Source organism: Malaclemys terrapin, chromosome 10 (genome assembly GCF_027887155.1).
Source record: "Malaclemys terrapin pileata isolate rMalTer1 chromosome 10, rMalTer1.hap1, whole genome shotgun sequence".
Classification (NCBI taxonomy): domain Eukaryota; kingdom Metazoa; phylum Chordata; order Testudines; family Emydidae; genus Malaclemys; species Malaclemys terrapin.
The window spans coordinates 35,203,038-35,217,434 of record NC_071514.1 but is presented as its reverse complement, the minus strand read 5'-3'; positions in this window follow the sequence as shown (position 1 = coordinate 35,217,434).

The window sequence follows — 14,397 nt, the reverse complement described above, 5'->3', positions numbered from 1 at the left end:
GGGCTTGGCCTGCTGGCTAAAGCACTGAACTGTGTCCTGGTTCTGTTACAGCCTTGCTGTGTGCCTTTGGGCACGTCCCTGAGGACCTGAGCCAAAGCCTATGGAAGTCCGTGTAAATAGAGTCCTTTTGATCTCAATGGGCTTTGGATCAGGCCCTTACTAACTGTGCTTTGTAACGCTGCGATACCGATACCCTCCCGCCTTCCCTCACAGAGATGTTCTCAAGGACTTCATTTACTGATGTTTGTATAGCATGCTGAGATGGAACGTGCCACAGACGTGCCGGTTATTTGTAACTGCTATACTGAAATTGTATCATTCCCAAAAGTGGCCAAACTGCAGCAAATAAAAAAAGCCAGAGGTCTTTTTCAAAGCTTTTGGCCAATGGTCATTCAAAATCCCATGCACTTAGATTTAGAACATTGCTGTATTGTAAGAGTCAGGGGACTCACTAATGCTGTTTGACTTTTGTGATCTTCCAACTGTTTGTTGTAAGAATAAAACAAACACCTTGGGCCAGAAGGTACATCTACACACTGCAATCAGGGGTGTGACCGCAACATGGCAGCATGGGCTAGTCACCTGACTATGTACCCAGGATCCCAGGTGGGTGTATATAGCCCAGGCTGCCACCTGTGCTGCTGCAGCTTCACTGCTATTGTTATTTGAGCTAGCTAGAGCAAAGCTAGCTTGGGTATTTGCTGCAGTCGCACCTCTGATTGGAGTGTAGCCAGCGTCTGCTCTCAATTTACACCCGCATAAATCTAATGCAACACCACATAATAGGATTGCCAACCCTCCAGGATTGTCCTGGAGTCTCCAGGAATTAAAGATTAATCTTTAATGAAAGATTATGTCATGTGATGAAACTTCCAAGAATGTGTCCAACCAAAATTGGCAACCTTAAATCAGTAGAGTTGCAAAGTTGCTGTGATAGCACTATGACAGTAGGGAACTGCTGCAATGCCAAGCTGCAGGCAAGACTTCATTCCTGTAGCTAGTTTCCAGCACTAAAATAGATAAATTTCCTGTTACACAAAACAATCCATGTCTCAAGAATCTACTTTTAATCATAACCTCACAACTCAGATTTACTGCTCATATTTTGCTACATAGCAATTGCCAACTTGATGGATATCTGACCATTTTTGACAATCAGCGTGAAAACTCTCAGAAGGATAGTTGCTGGAACAGCAGAGTCATTTAGCACTATCCTTCCTAGAAAGCAGTCTCATGGGTCATGGCTTCCATTAAATACAGGCACTTGGTGTAGGGAAAGTTAGAGCGATGGCCCCGATCCTTCACCTAGATCCAGTGGCTGGAATCCTGCTTTGGGGAGCAGCCCCAGTGGCATAGCTGAGTGCAGGACTAGGAGGCCATGGTTACTCTTCAGATGCATTTGTAATGGGACACATTTAAAAACAATTAAGAAGCTCTGGCTAAAATATACCAATTGTCATGATCACCCTCAGTTCTGATCTCCCGTCCAGACAAGTGTGTGACTTCCATCTGAGCCAAAACATGCTGGGCCACATTCTGCTGAGCTACATACTGTGGCCATATGTTGTGTGGCGAGAGAGAAACGGTCTCTGAGGCCTGGTCTACACTACGAGTTTAGGTCGAATTTAGCAGTGTTAAATCGAATTAAGCCTGGACACATCCACACGATGAAGCCCTTTTTTTCGACTTAAAGGGCCCTTTAAACCGGTTTCTTTACTCCACCTCCGATGAGGGGATTAGCGCTAAAATCGGCCTTTGCGGGTCAGATTTGGGGTAGTGTGAACGGAATTCAACGTTATTGGCCTCCGGAGCTATCCCACCGTGCTTCATTGTGATCGGTCTGGACAGCACTCTCAACTCAGATGCACTGACCAGGTAGACAGGAAAAGTTCCGTGAACTTTTGAATTTCATTTCCTGTTTGCCCAGCGTGGAGAGCACAGATGACCACGCAGAGCTCATCAGCACAGGTAACCATGATGGAGTCCCAGGATCACAAAAGAGCTCCAGCATGGACAGAATGGGAGGTACGGGATCTGCTCACCATATGGGGAGATGAATCAGTGCTAGCTGAACTCCGTAGCAGTAAACGAAATGGCAAAATATTAGAAAAAGTCTCAAAGGCCATGAAGGACAAAGGCCATAACAGAGACGCACAGCAGTGCCGCGTGAAAATTAAGGAGCTAAGGCAAGCCTACCACAAAGCCAGAGAGGCAAATGGAAGGTCCGGGGCAGAGCCGCAAACATGCCGCTTCTACGCGGAGCTGCATGCCATGCTAGGGGGTGCAGCCACCACTACCCCAACCGTGTGCTTTGACTCCATCAATGGAGAATCACGCAACAGGGAAGCGGGTTTGGGGTACGAGGAAGATGATGATGAAGACAATGAAGATAGCTCACAGCAAGGAAGCGGAGAAACAAGTTTCCCCAACAGCCAGGATATGTTTATCACCCAGGACCTGGAACCAGTAACTCCCGAACTCACCCAAGGCGTGCTACCAGACCCTGAAGGCACACAAGGGACCTCTGGGGAGTGTACCTTTGTAAATATTACACATGGTTTAAAAGCAAGCGTGTTTAATGATTAATTATTAATTTGCCCTGGCAATCGCAGCCAGTACAGCTACTGGAAAAGTCTGTTAATGTGTATGGGGATGGAACGGAAATCCTCCAGGGACATCTCCAGAAAGCTCTCCTTCATGTACTCCCAAAGCCTTTGCAAAGGGTTTCTGGGGAGGGCTGCCTTATCCCGTCTGCCATGGTAGGACACTTTACCACGCCAGGCCAGTAGCACGTAGTCTGGAATCATTGCATAACAAAGCATGGCAGCGTATGGTCCCGGTGTTTGCTGGCATGCAGACAACATCCATTCCTTATCTCTCTTTGTTATCCTCAGGAGAGTGATATCATTCACGGTCACCTGGTTGAAATGGGGTGATTTTATTAAGGGGAGATTCAGAGGTGCCCGTTCCTGCTCGGCTGAACAGAAATATTCCCCGCTGTTAGCCACGCGGTAGGGGGGAGGGGTGAAGTGATCATCCCAGAGAATTGGGTGTGGGGGGTGGGGTAGTTGGATTTGTGCTGCATGTTAATCCGGAAACCGCAGCCCATCCTTTTACATTGCAAACCCATTTTAAATGGCCAACCCAAGAGGTGCTTGGTATGGGAAATGAGGGCGCTACTGTTTGAAACCATTCCCACATGTTAAGAAGGTTAAAAAATCCAAAAGACTGTGGCTTACCATGGCTGCCTGCAAGCCGAAATCTGTTGCCTGGCACTGTGTGAGTGATCTCTCACACCAAACCGGCAGGGCCTCAATATAAGAGGAAAAATGCGACCTTGTAACAAAAGCACGTGCTGTGTAATGTGAACAGCAAAATTTAACGTGAAAGAGTGTACCCATTGTTCTCTAAAATGTGTCTTTTTTAACCACCTCTCCCTTCTCCTCCACCAGCTGCAAATGTTTCTCCTTCACAGAGGCTAGTGAAGATTAGAAGGAGAAAACGGCGGACTCGGGATGATATGTTCTCGGAGCTCCAGATGTCCTCCCACGCTGACAGAGCACAGCAGAATGCGTGGAGGCAGTCAATGTCAGAGTGCAAAAAAGCACAATATGAATGAGAGGAGAGGTGGCGGGCTGAATCGCGGGATGAACAGAGCAAGTGGCGGGCTGAAGAGGATAGGTGGGGTCAGCTTGCTGACAGAAGGCAAGAGTCGATGCTCCGGCTGCTGGAGCATCAAACTGATATGCTCTAGCGTATGGTTGAGCTGCAGGAAAGGCAGCAGAAGCAGAGACCACCGCTACTGTCCCTGTGTAACCAACAGCCCTCCTCTCCAAGTTCCATTGCCTCCTAACCCAGACACCCAAGAACGCGGTGGGGGGGCCGCCGGCCACCCAGTCACTCCACCCCAGATGATTGCCTGAGCATCAGAAGGCTGGCCTTCAATAACTGTTAAAGTTTTAAAGTTTTAAACTGCAGTGTGTCCTTTTCCTTCCCTCCTCCCCCACCCCTCCCGGGCTACCTTGGCAGTTATCCCCCTAGTTATGCGACGAATTAATAAAGAATGCATGAATATGAAGTAACAATGACTTTATTGCCTCTGCAAGCGATGCTCGAAGGCGGGAGGGGAGGGTGGTTAGCTTACAGGGAAGTAGAGTGAACCAGCGGGGGTGGGGGGGTGGGGCGGAGGGTTCATCAAGGAGAAACAAACAAGTTTCATACCGTAGCCTGGCCAGTCACAAAACTCGTTTTCAAAGCTTCTCTGATGCGCACCGCGCCCTGCTGTGCTCTTCTAACCGCCCTGGTGTCTGGCTGCACGTAATCAGCGGCCAGGCGATTTGCCTCAACCTCCCACCCTGCCATAAATGTCTCCCCCTTACTCTCACAGATATTGTGGAGCGCACAGCAAGCAGCAACAACAATTGGAATATTGGCTTTGCTGAGGTCTATCCAAGTCAGTAAACTGCACCAGCATGCTTTTAAATGTCCAAATGCACATTCCACCACCATTTGGCACTTGCTCAGCCTATAGTTGAACAGGTCCTGACTACTGTCCAGGCTGCCTGTGTACGGCTTCATGAGCCATGGCATTAAGGGGTAGGCCACGTCCCCAAAGATAACAATAGGCATTTCAACATCCCCAACGGTTATTTTCTGGTCTGGGAAGGAAGTCCCTTCCTCCAGCTTTTGAAACAGACCAGAGTTCCTGAAGACGTGAGCATCATGTACCTTTCCTGGCCATCCCACGTTGATGTTAGTGAAACGTCCCTTGTGATCCACCAGGGCTTGCAGCAGCATTGAAAAGTACCCCTTGCGGTTTATGTACTTGGTGGCTTGGTGCTCCGGTGACAAGATAGGGATATGGGTTCCGTCTATCGCCCCACCACAGTTTGGGAATCCCATTGCAGCAAAGCCATCCACTATGACCTGCACATTTCCCAGAGTCACTACCCTTGATATCAGCAGGTCTTTGATTGCGTTGGCTACTTGGATCACAGCAGCCCCCACAGTAGATTTGCCCACTCCAAATTGATTCCCGACTGACTGGTAGCTGTCTGGCGTTGCAAGCTTCCACAGGGCTATCGCCACTCGCTTCTCAACTGTGACGGCTTCTCTCATCCTGGTATTCTGGTGCTTCAGGGCAGGGGAAAGCAAGTCACAAAGTTCCATGAAAGTGCCCTTACGCATGCGAAAGTTTCGCAGCCACTGGGAATCGTCCCAGACCTGCAACATGATGCGGTCCCACCAGTCTGTGCTTGTTTCCCGGGCCCAGAATCGGCATTCCACAGCATGACCCTGCCCCAGTAACACCATGATTTGCACATTGCTGGGGCCTGTACTATGTGAGAGGTCTATGTCCATGTCAATTTCCTCATCACTCTTGTCGACGCGCTGCAATCGCCTCCTCGCCTGGTTTTGCTTTGGCAGGTTCTGGCTCTGCATATACTCCAGGACAATGCGTGTGGTGTTTATAGTGCTCATAATTGCCGTGGTGATCTGAGCAGGCTCCATGATCCCAGTGCTATGGCGTCTGGGCTGAAAAAAGGCGCAACACTATTGTCTTACGGAGGGAGGGAGGGGCGAGTGATGACATGGCTTTACAGGTACAATTAAAATCAACAAAGGTGTCTGTGCATCAAGGAGAAACACAAATAACTGTCATACAGAATGGCCCCCCCCAAAGATTGAAGTCAAAACCCTGGGTTTAGCAGGCCGTTGATTTCACGGAGGGAGGGGGAAGCAAATGAATACAGAACAAATCTGGTCCATCTGTTTTTTACATCTTAAGCTGGCAGCAGACAGTGCAGCATGACTGATAGCCATCGGCATCTTCTGGGTGCTTGGCAGAAGATGCTGTATTACGACTGCTAGATATCATCGTCAAGTTGGTTCAATAGGACTGTGGGCAGGACTGAGTCTCCAGGAGACAAAACATGTTTGCCCAGGTGCCTCTGACCGAACTCACTGAGGAATACGATGACGATGGATACCAGTTGTAATACACCATCTACTGCCAAAAGGCAAGGAGCTGCTGCTGTATAGCAATACAGCCCCACGTCTGCCAGCACCCAGATGACATATGGTGACGCTGAGCTGAGCTGAGCTGAGCGGGCTCCATGCTTGCCGTGGTATGTTGTCTGCACAGGTAACCCAGGTAAAAAGGTGCGAATCGATTGTCTGCCGTTGCTCTGACCGAGTGGGAGGGGCCTGACGACATGTACCCAGAACCCCCCAGCGACACTGTTTTTGCATCATCAGGCATTGGGATCTCAACCCAGAATTCCAATGGGCGGCGGAGACTGCGGGAACTGTGGGATAGCTACCCACAGTGCAATGCTGTGGAAGTCGACGCTAGCCTCAGTACTGTGGACGCGGTCCGCCGACTTAAAATGCACTTAGAGCATTTTATGTGGGGACACACACAATCAACTGTATAAAACCGATTTCTATAAAACTGGCTTCTATAAATTCGACCTAATTTCGTAGTGTAGACATACCCTTACAAAGGTAGATTCCAGGCCATTCAGGTGTAGGTAGTGTGAGTCAAGTCTGGTAAAGGCTCCAGAAGATGGATGATCTGGGCCTGGTCTACACTAGAAGCTTTTCCTGGTAAAGCAATGTTAATTAGGGATGCAATTTTGTTTTTACAACATTTCTACTCTGGCAAAAGCTCTAGGCCAAGATCTTCACAGGTATTTTAAATGCCTAACTCCCCCTGATTTAAGCAAGGAGCTGGGCCCTAACATAGACACAGGCCTTGTCTACACTACGAGAGTAGTTCGATTTTACTTAAATCGAATTTTTGGAATCGATATTGCAAAGTCGAACGTGTGTGTCCACACTAAGGACAGTAATTCGACTTTGTGAGTCCACACTAACGGGGAAAGCGTCGACATTGGAAGTGGTGCACTGTGGTCAGCTATCCCACAGTTCCCGGAGTCCCCGCTGCCCATTGGAATTCTGGGTGGAGCCGCAAATGCCTTCTGGGTAAAAAAAAGGTGTCCAGGGTGCTTTTGGGTAACTGTCGTCATCCGTCCATCACTCCCGCCCTCCCTCCCTGAAAGCGCCGGCGGGAAATCAGTTCGCGCACTTTTCTAGTCAGTGACAGCGCGGACGCCACAGCACTGCGAGCATGGAGCCTGCTGCAACCATCACTGCAGTTGTGGCCGCTCTCAACGCCTCGCAACTTATCATACACCTTTCCCTGAGGCAGATGCAGAAAAGTCAGGCGAGGAGGCTACGTCAACGCGGTGATGGCCTGAAGTCTGAGAGTAGCACAGACCTCTCAGAAAGCACGGGACCCAGCGCCGAGAACATCACGGTGGCAATGGGTCATGTTGATGCCGTCGAAAGGAGATTCTGGGCACGGGAAACAAGCACTGAGTGGTGGGACCGCATAGTGCTGCAGGTCTGGGATGAATCCCAGTGGCTGCGAAACTTTCGCATGCGGAAGGGAACTTTCCTGGAACTTTGTGAGTTGCTGTCCCCTGCCCTGAAGCGCAATGACACCCGGATGCGAGCAGCCCTGACTGTCCAGAAGCGAGTGGCCATAGCCCTGTGGAAGCTTGCAACGCCAGACAGCTACCGGTCAGTCGCGAACCAGTTTGGGGTGGGCAAATCTACCGTGGGGGTTGTTGTGATGCAAGTAGCCAAGGCAATCGTTGATGTACTGCTGCCAAAGGTAGTGACCCTGGGAAACGTGGAGGCGATCATAGATGGCTTCGCAGCGATGGGATTCCCAAACTGCGGTGGGGCCATAGATGGAACTCACATCCCTATCCTGGCACCGGAACACCAGGCCAGCCAGTACATTAACAGAAAGGGCTACTTTTCCATGGTGCTGCAAGCACTGGTGGACCACAGGGGACGTTTTACCAACATCTACGTGGGATGGCCGGGCAAGGTTCATGACGCTCGTGTTTTCAGGAACTCTGGTCTGTTTAGACGGCTGCAGCAAGGTATTTACTTCCCGGACCACAAAATAACTCTTGGGGATGTGGAGATGCCTATAGTCATCCTCGGGGACCCAGCCTACCCGCTAATGCCCTGGCTCATGAAGCCCTATACTGGCGCCCTGGACACTGAAAAAGAACTCTTCAACTACCGGCTGAGCAAGTGCAGAATGGTGGTGGAGTGTGCTTTTGGCCGTCTCAAGGGGAGATGGAGAAGCTTACTGACTCGCTGTGATCTCAGCGAAACCAATATCCCCATTGTTATTGCAGCTTGCTGTGTGCTCCACAATCTCTGTGAGAGCAAGGGGGAGACCTTTATGGCGGGGTGGGAGGTTGAGGAAAATAGCCTGGCTGCTGATTACTCACAGCCAGACAGCCGGGCGATTAGAAGAGACCAGCGGGAAGCGCTGTGCATCCGGGAGGCTTTGAAAGCAAAGTTCCTGAGTGAGCAGGGTAACCTGTGACTTTAAAGTTTGTGTATTGAGAAGCTAAACCTGCCCCCATTTCTTTGCCCAGTTAATGTTGACTATCCTATCCAGTTACATACCCCCTTCACCCCACTTCCAACACACGTTTCAAAATAAAAATAGTTCTACTTTGTTAAAGCACACCGTTTTCTTTAATACTGTATTCGCGGGAATTTTTTAAAACTGGGACGCAGACTGTGGTGCGGAGCGGGTGTACTGTAGTGGCACGAATGCAGCTTCTAAACTCAAGGATTGACAGGCTCCGCTGCGGTGGGATGGTTGTTTCAACGGAGCCTGTCACCCCTCCTGATAGGGACTGTGTGTATGGGGGGGTCTATGTGACTTTGTGGCAGGGGGAGGACGGTTACAGATCCCCTGCTGTGTGGCTCTGTGATCCTGCCTAAGGACCGCCGCTTAAGATCTGTAACTGCCCTCCCCTGCCACAAAGTCACAGAGCAACCCACCCCCCACCACATAACATGAAAACAACCTCCCAGACTAACCAGGGTAACTAGTCACTGCATCACTGCACTATGTATGTGCCCTGCTGCTGTGCCTGCCCCCGACTATATACCCTGCCAAAGGTGACTGTCCTGTCGAATTACCAACCCCCTATCCCCCCCTCCTGCAAAAGAACATGATGGAAACAGTAGTTAACAGAAACGTATTTTTTATTATCAACCAAACATGGAACTGGGAAAGTGAAACTTGGACGGGGGCTTGTGTCAGGCGGGAAGGAAAGAACTTGTCAAATTTTGGGGAATGAGAGCCTTCTGCTGCTCGAGCTCTCTGCAGGGGTGGAGTGAGAGTTAGCAGGGACTCTGCCGCCTCTCCTTCTGTGCACTTTGGGTGAGGGGAGTATGGGACTTGGTGGCGGGGGAGGGCGGTTAGAGATGGACTGCAGCGGGGCTCTGTCCTCCTGCCTCCGTTCCTGCAGAACATCCACAAGGCGCCGGAGCGTGTCCGTTTGCTCCCTCATTAGTCCAAGCAGGGTTTGAGTCGCCTGCTGGTCTTCCTGACGCCACCTCTCCTCCCGATCCATGTTGGCTTGGTGCATTCGGGTCAAGTTCTCCCGCCACTGGGTCTGCTGTGCTGCCTGGGCTCTGGAGCAGGCTATAAGCTCCGAGAACATGTCCTCCCGTGTCCTCTTCTTCTTATGCCTAATCCGCGCTAGCCTCTGGGAGTGTGATGACAGGCTAGGTTGTGAGACAGTCGCAGATGGGGCTGTGGGAATGGGAAAAAGGGAGTGAATTCCTCAGAAAGATAAATGTAGTTGTGAACAAAGAACATAGTCTTTCTCTGTTAACAAGACCATGCACAGCACCTCTCACATGCGCACTCAGCACAAGGTCGAATTCTCGGCCTTCGCATTCAGTGCCTGGGGTCTTCTACAGCACATTTGAGAAGCCTCTCAGGAGAACGGAATTTCTGTTGCAGGCAGACATGGTAAGCCGTAGACTTGTGGCAGCTTAAAACTTTAATATTAGCAATGGCCTCATTTCACATTGAAATCAATGTCGGTCCCTGCTGCCAGCAATTCGGCAAGCAGGAAGTCTGCTCCTGTCCCACACCCTCGCGGCTGTCCCCGGGAACGATCCCTTTCGGCTGCCCCTCTCCCGCCTCCACCGCGTGGCTGCAAACCAGCGGTTACAGTTCTGTAAAGGAACGGCAAAGCAGTCCCAACACTAACATTCCCCTACCTCATTCAAAGCAGGTCATCATGAGCGACATCACCCTCATGAGGATCTCTGACAGCGAGAAAGAGAGAATGCTCCGGGAAAGCCTGCAAAGACCAGGGCCGTATGCCGCCATGCTGTGCAGAGCAATGATTCCAGAGTACTTGATAGTCTCGTGGCGTGGCAACGTGTCCTACTACGGAGGACCCAATAAGGCCGCTCTCCCCAAGAACCTAATGCAGCGGATTTCCAATTACCTCCAGGAGAGCTTCCTCGAGATGTCACAGGAGGATTTCTGCTCCATCCCCGGACATATAGACCGCATTTTACTGTAGCTGCTGTAGCAGTGACTAACCAGTAGAGCGGCTTGGGCAGGACAATCATGCAAAACCGGACATTGCTAGATGTTTTTTCAATAGTTGCACTGCCCATGACTGAACCGTTAAGCTAATCAAACTAATCATGAGAAACCCATTTTTTAAATTGTTAATATTCCTGTTCTGTTACAAATAAATGTTTAGATTTTTACAACACTTACTGGCTGATCCTTCCCCAGATTCTGTGTCCGGGGTAACGGCTGGGGAGGGTTGGTAGGGGATCTCTGTAAGGGTGATGAAGAGATCCTGGCTGTCGGGGAAATCAGCGTTGTGAGCGCTGTCGACTGCCTCGTCCTCCTCATCTCCTTCCTCATCTTCCCCGTCCGCTAACATGTCCGAGGATCCAGCCGTGGACACTATCCCATCCTCAGAGTCCACGGTCACTGGTGGGGTAGTGGTGGCGGCCGCACCGAGGATGGAATGCAGTGCCTCGTAGAAACGGGATGTCTGGGGATGGGATCCGGAGCGTCCGTTTGCCTCTTTGGTCTTCTGGTAGCCTTGTCTCAGCTCCTTGATTTTCACGCGGCACTGCGTTACATCCCGGCTGTATCCTCTCTCTGCCATGTCTTTAGAGATCTTCTCGTAGATCTTTGCATTCCGTCTTTTGGATCGCAGCTCGGAAAGCACGGACTCATCGCCCCACACAGCGATGAGATCCAAGACTTCCCGATCAGTCCATGCTGGGGCCCTCTTTCTATTCTGAGATTGCACGGCCATCACTGCTGGAGAGCTCTGCATCGTTGCCAGTGCTGCTGAGCTCGCCACGATGTCCAGACAGGAAATGAGATTCAAACTGGCCAGACAGGAAAAGGAATTCAAATTCAAATTTTCCCGGGGCTTTTCCTGTGTGGCAGTTCAGAGCATCCGAGCTCGTACTGCTGTCCAGAGCGTCAACAGAGTGGTGCACTGTGGGATAGCTCCCGGAGCTATTAGCGTCGATTTCCATCCACACCTAGCGTAATTCGACATGGCCATGTCGAATTTAGCGCTACTCCCCTCGTCGGGGAGGAGTACAGAAGTCGAATTAAAGAGACCTCTATGTCGAACTAAATACCTTTGCGGTGTGGACGGGTGCAGGGTTAATTCGATGTAACGGCGCTAACTTCGACATAAACGCCTAGTGTAGACCAGGCCACAGTTATAACACAAAAAAGTGCTTTTGCCAGTATTGTTTATTACATTCATGGAACTAGTATAAGCTAAATCGGCACAAGTTCCCTTTTTCAGGTATAAGCTACGTGTACACTAGGAGGGTTCGCTGGTATAGCTATACAGGCAAACCTTTTCTGGTGCAGATTAGGTCCGAATGTTTCAGATGCTGATGGTCTGCCTGTGTAAATCTTCTCTCTTATCTTTATGGACCTCGCTATCAGTTTTGCCCCATCACCACACCCTGGTAAATTGGGCAATATATTTCCCATTTTACATATCTAAGGCACTGAGAAACTAATGGCTTGAGTTTCAGATGTGCCAACCTCTTGCACCTCCTAGTGCCTTCAGCTGGAGACAGGGTGCACAATATGTCCGAAAAAATCAGGTCATGAGTGACTTGCCCAAAAGTTCTCACAGCACATCTATGGCAGAACTAGGAATTGAACTGAGCTCTCCTGAATCCTACCCCAGAGCCTTAAAGACAAGACTTATTCTTTCTCCCATGGATTACTGTTGGAAGGGACATTGTAGTGGACTAATGCAATTCTTAAAAAATATTTCTTCCCCTCAGCAATTTTTCCTCACTAAGCAAATTTTCTCTTCAGTTTGTAACAGCCCCATGCTGTTGGATTGTTCTTACTTGTTATTATTAAGCTTGTTATATGCCTGCGTCCACAGTAATTCAAGCCAGGTCAGAACTTGGAAAAGGAGCCTTGCAGGAAAATCAGGTGCTGCATGATATGATGTTAGCAATGGGAAGATGGGACTCTCGCCTCTGGTTTAGCGTTGAACCATGCCCAAGCACACTGTTATAGGGTACTATGCTGCTGGACCATTCTTTAAAACCAGGTTCCTGGCTACTTATGCTTATTAAAAACCCAATGGCATATGTATGTATGTATGTATGTATGGCAAAATAAGGATGTTGACTGTGATATCAAATTCCAGTGTAGGGAAATTACATTCAGCCCACCTACATTTTCTCTGCAAGTAAATGGATGTGCTGTTCTTCACTTCCTGTCTTTAAGTGGTGTGTATTATTGTCAAAAAAGCCACATGTTTTGATCGTTGTCACATTGAGGGCAAATGTTTGTTCCATCTAACTGTAAGATGCATTCTCTCCATGTTGCAGGAAGCAAGTTACTCACGCTGCAGTTCAGATTATTAGTGAACGTGAAGGAGGATCTTCACAGACATAGAGTACCCAGGGAGTCCTCATTCAGATACCAGAGGAACATTGAGGACATGGGAGATTCTGTACAGATAGACAGATATTTTTAACCTGGCACATTGTGAGATGCTCTGAAAGCCACACAATGCATGCAAGATTTGCAGCGATATGTAGCTCTGTACATTTTTGTGGGTATTGGTTGTAGCAGGGTTTACCCACAGATGGATTTCTAAAAGCTACTAATTTTCTTATCCCCATCAGAAAACCACCACACTAATTAACAGTGTTGGCAGTTTGTGCTCAAGAACTCCCTGGGACAGAAATAGCCAGTTTTTCTATTCTCATTTTTCTGGACACTTCATTATGTATGTTTTAAAGGGAAAGAGCAACATTTGCTGTGGTAACACTGGGGGGAGGTTGACGGGGAGGGGGAGATTGTGAAGAAAAATGGGGTGCCTGACTCATTTGCATCTTAGTGCCCTGAAGATACTTCAAGCTTGGATCTAACCAGTAACAGTGCTGGTGTCTGAGCTCCACTCAGTAGGCATGGAGATACTTTCTGTGGTTCTCAAGCTATGGTCCACCAAGCCCTTTCTGGCTCTTCACAGGTTGAAATATTGAGGCACAAGTAGTGAGCGGGAAGGGGGTGCTGAGAGACGCCATGGGTCCATAAGAAATTCTCAGTGTTATAAGTGAACCACAAAAGGAAAAGTTCAGTAGGGGGTCTCCGTAGCTTTCCTCTGCTCTACCCTTTAATGACAAAGGATAGTAGGCAAGGTGTGTTATGGTCTGACTGCTCTCTGGAGAGATCCAAGATGTCCTGGTGTGATAGCAATCACTGTGAGAAATTACAAAAACATTGTTTGCCTTTAAATCAAGCTTGGGGTTTTATTGTGAGTGGCTAATGGAGGGGCGAGCAAACTTTTTGGCCTGAGGGCTGCACTGGATTTCGGAAATTGTATGGAGGGCCAGTTAGAGGAGGCTGTGCCTCCTCAAACAGCCAGGCGTGGCCCAGCTCCCACCCCCTATCCGCCCCCACCCTGCTTCTCACCCCCTGACAACCCCCCCAGAACCCCCACCCCATCCACACACCCCCGCTTCCTGTCCCCGAAACCCCCACCCCTGACTTCCCCCCTGCTGTCCCACCTAACCCCTCCTCTCTTTCCTGATTGCCCCCCGGGACCCCTGCCCCTGGCTGCCCCCCGCTGCCCCATCCAACCCTCCCTCCTTCCTGATTGCCCCCCAGGATCCCTGTCCCCATTCAACCCCCATTACCCGCCTTCTGACCGCTCCGACCCCTATCCACACCCCCACCCCTGATCACCACCCCAAACTCCCCTGCCCTCTATCTAACCCCCCCTGCTCCCTGCCCCCTTTACCGTGCTGCCTGGAGCACCGGTGGCTGGTGGTGCTACAGCTGCGCCGCCCGGCTGGAGCCAGCCACGCCGTCGCCACCACGCAGCACAGAGCACCGGCTCAGGCCAGGCTCTGCAGCTGTGCTGCTCCAGGAGCTCGCAGCCCACCACCCAGAGCATTGCACTGGTTGTGCAGTAACCTGAGGCTGTGGGGGAGGGGGAACAGCAGGGGAGGGGCCAGGGGCTA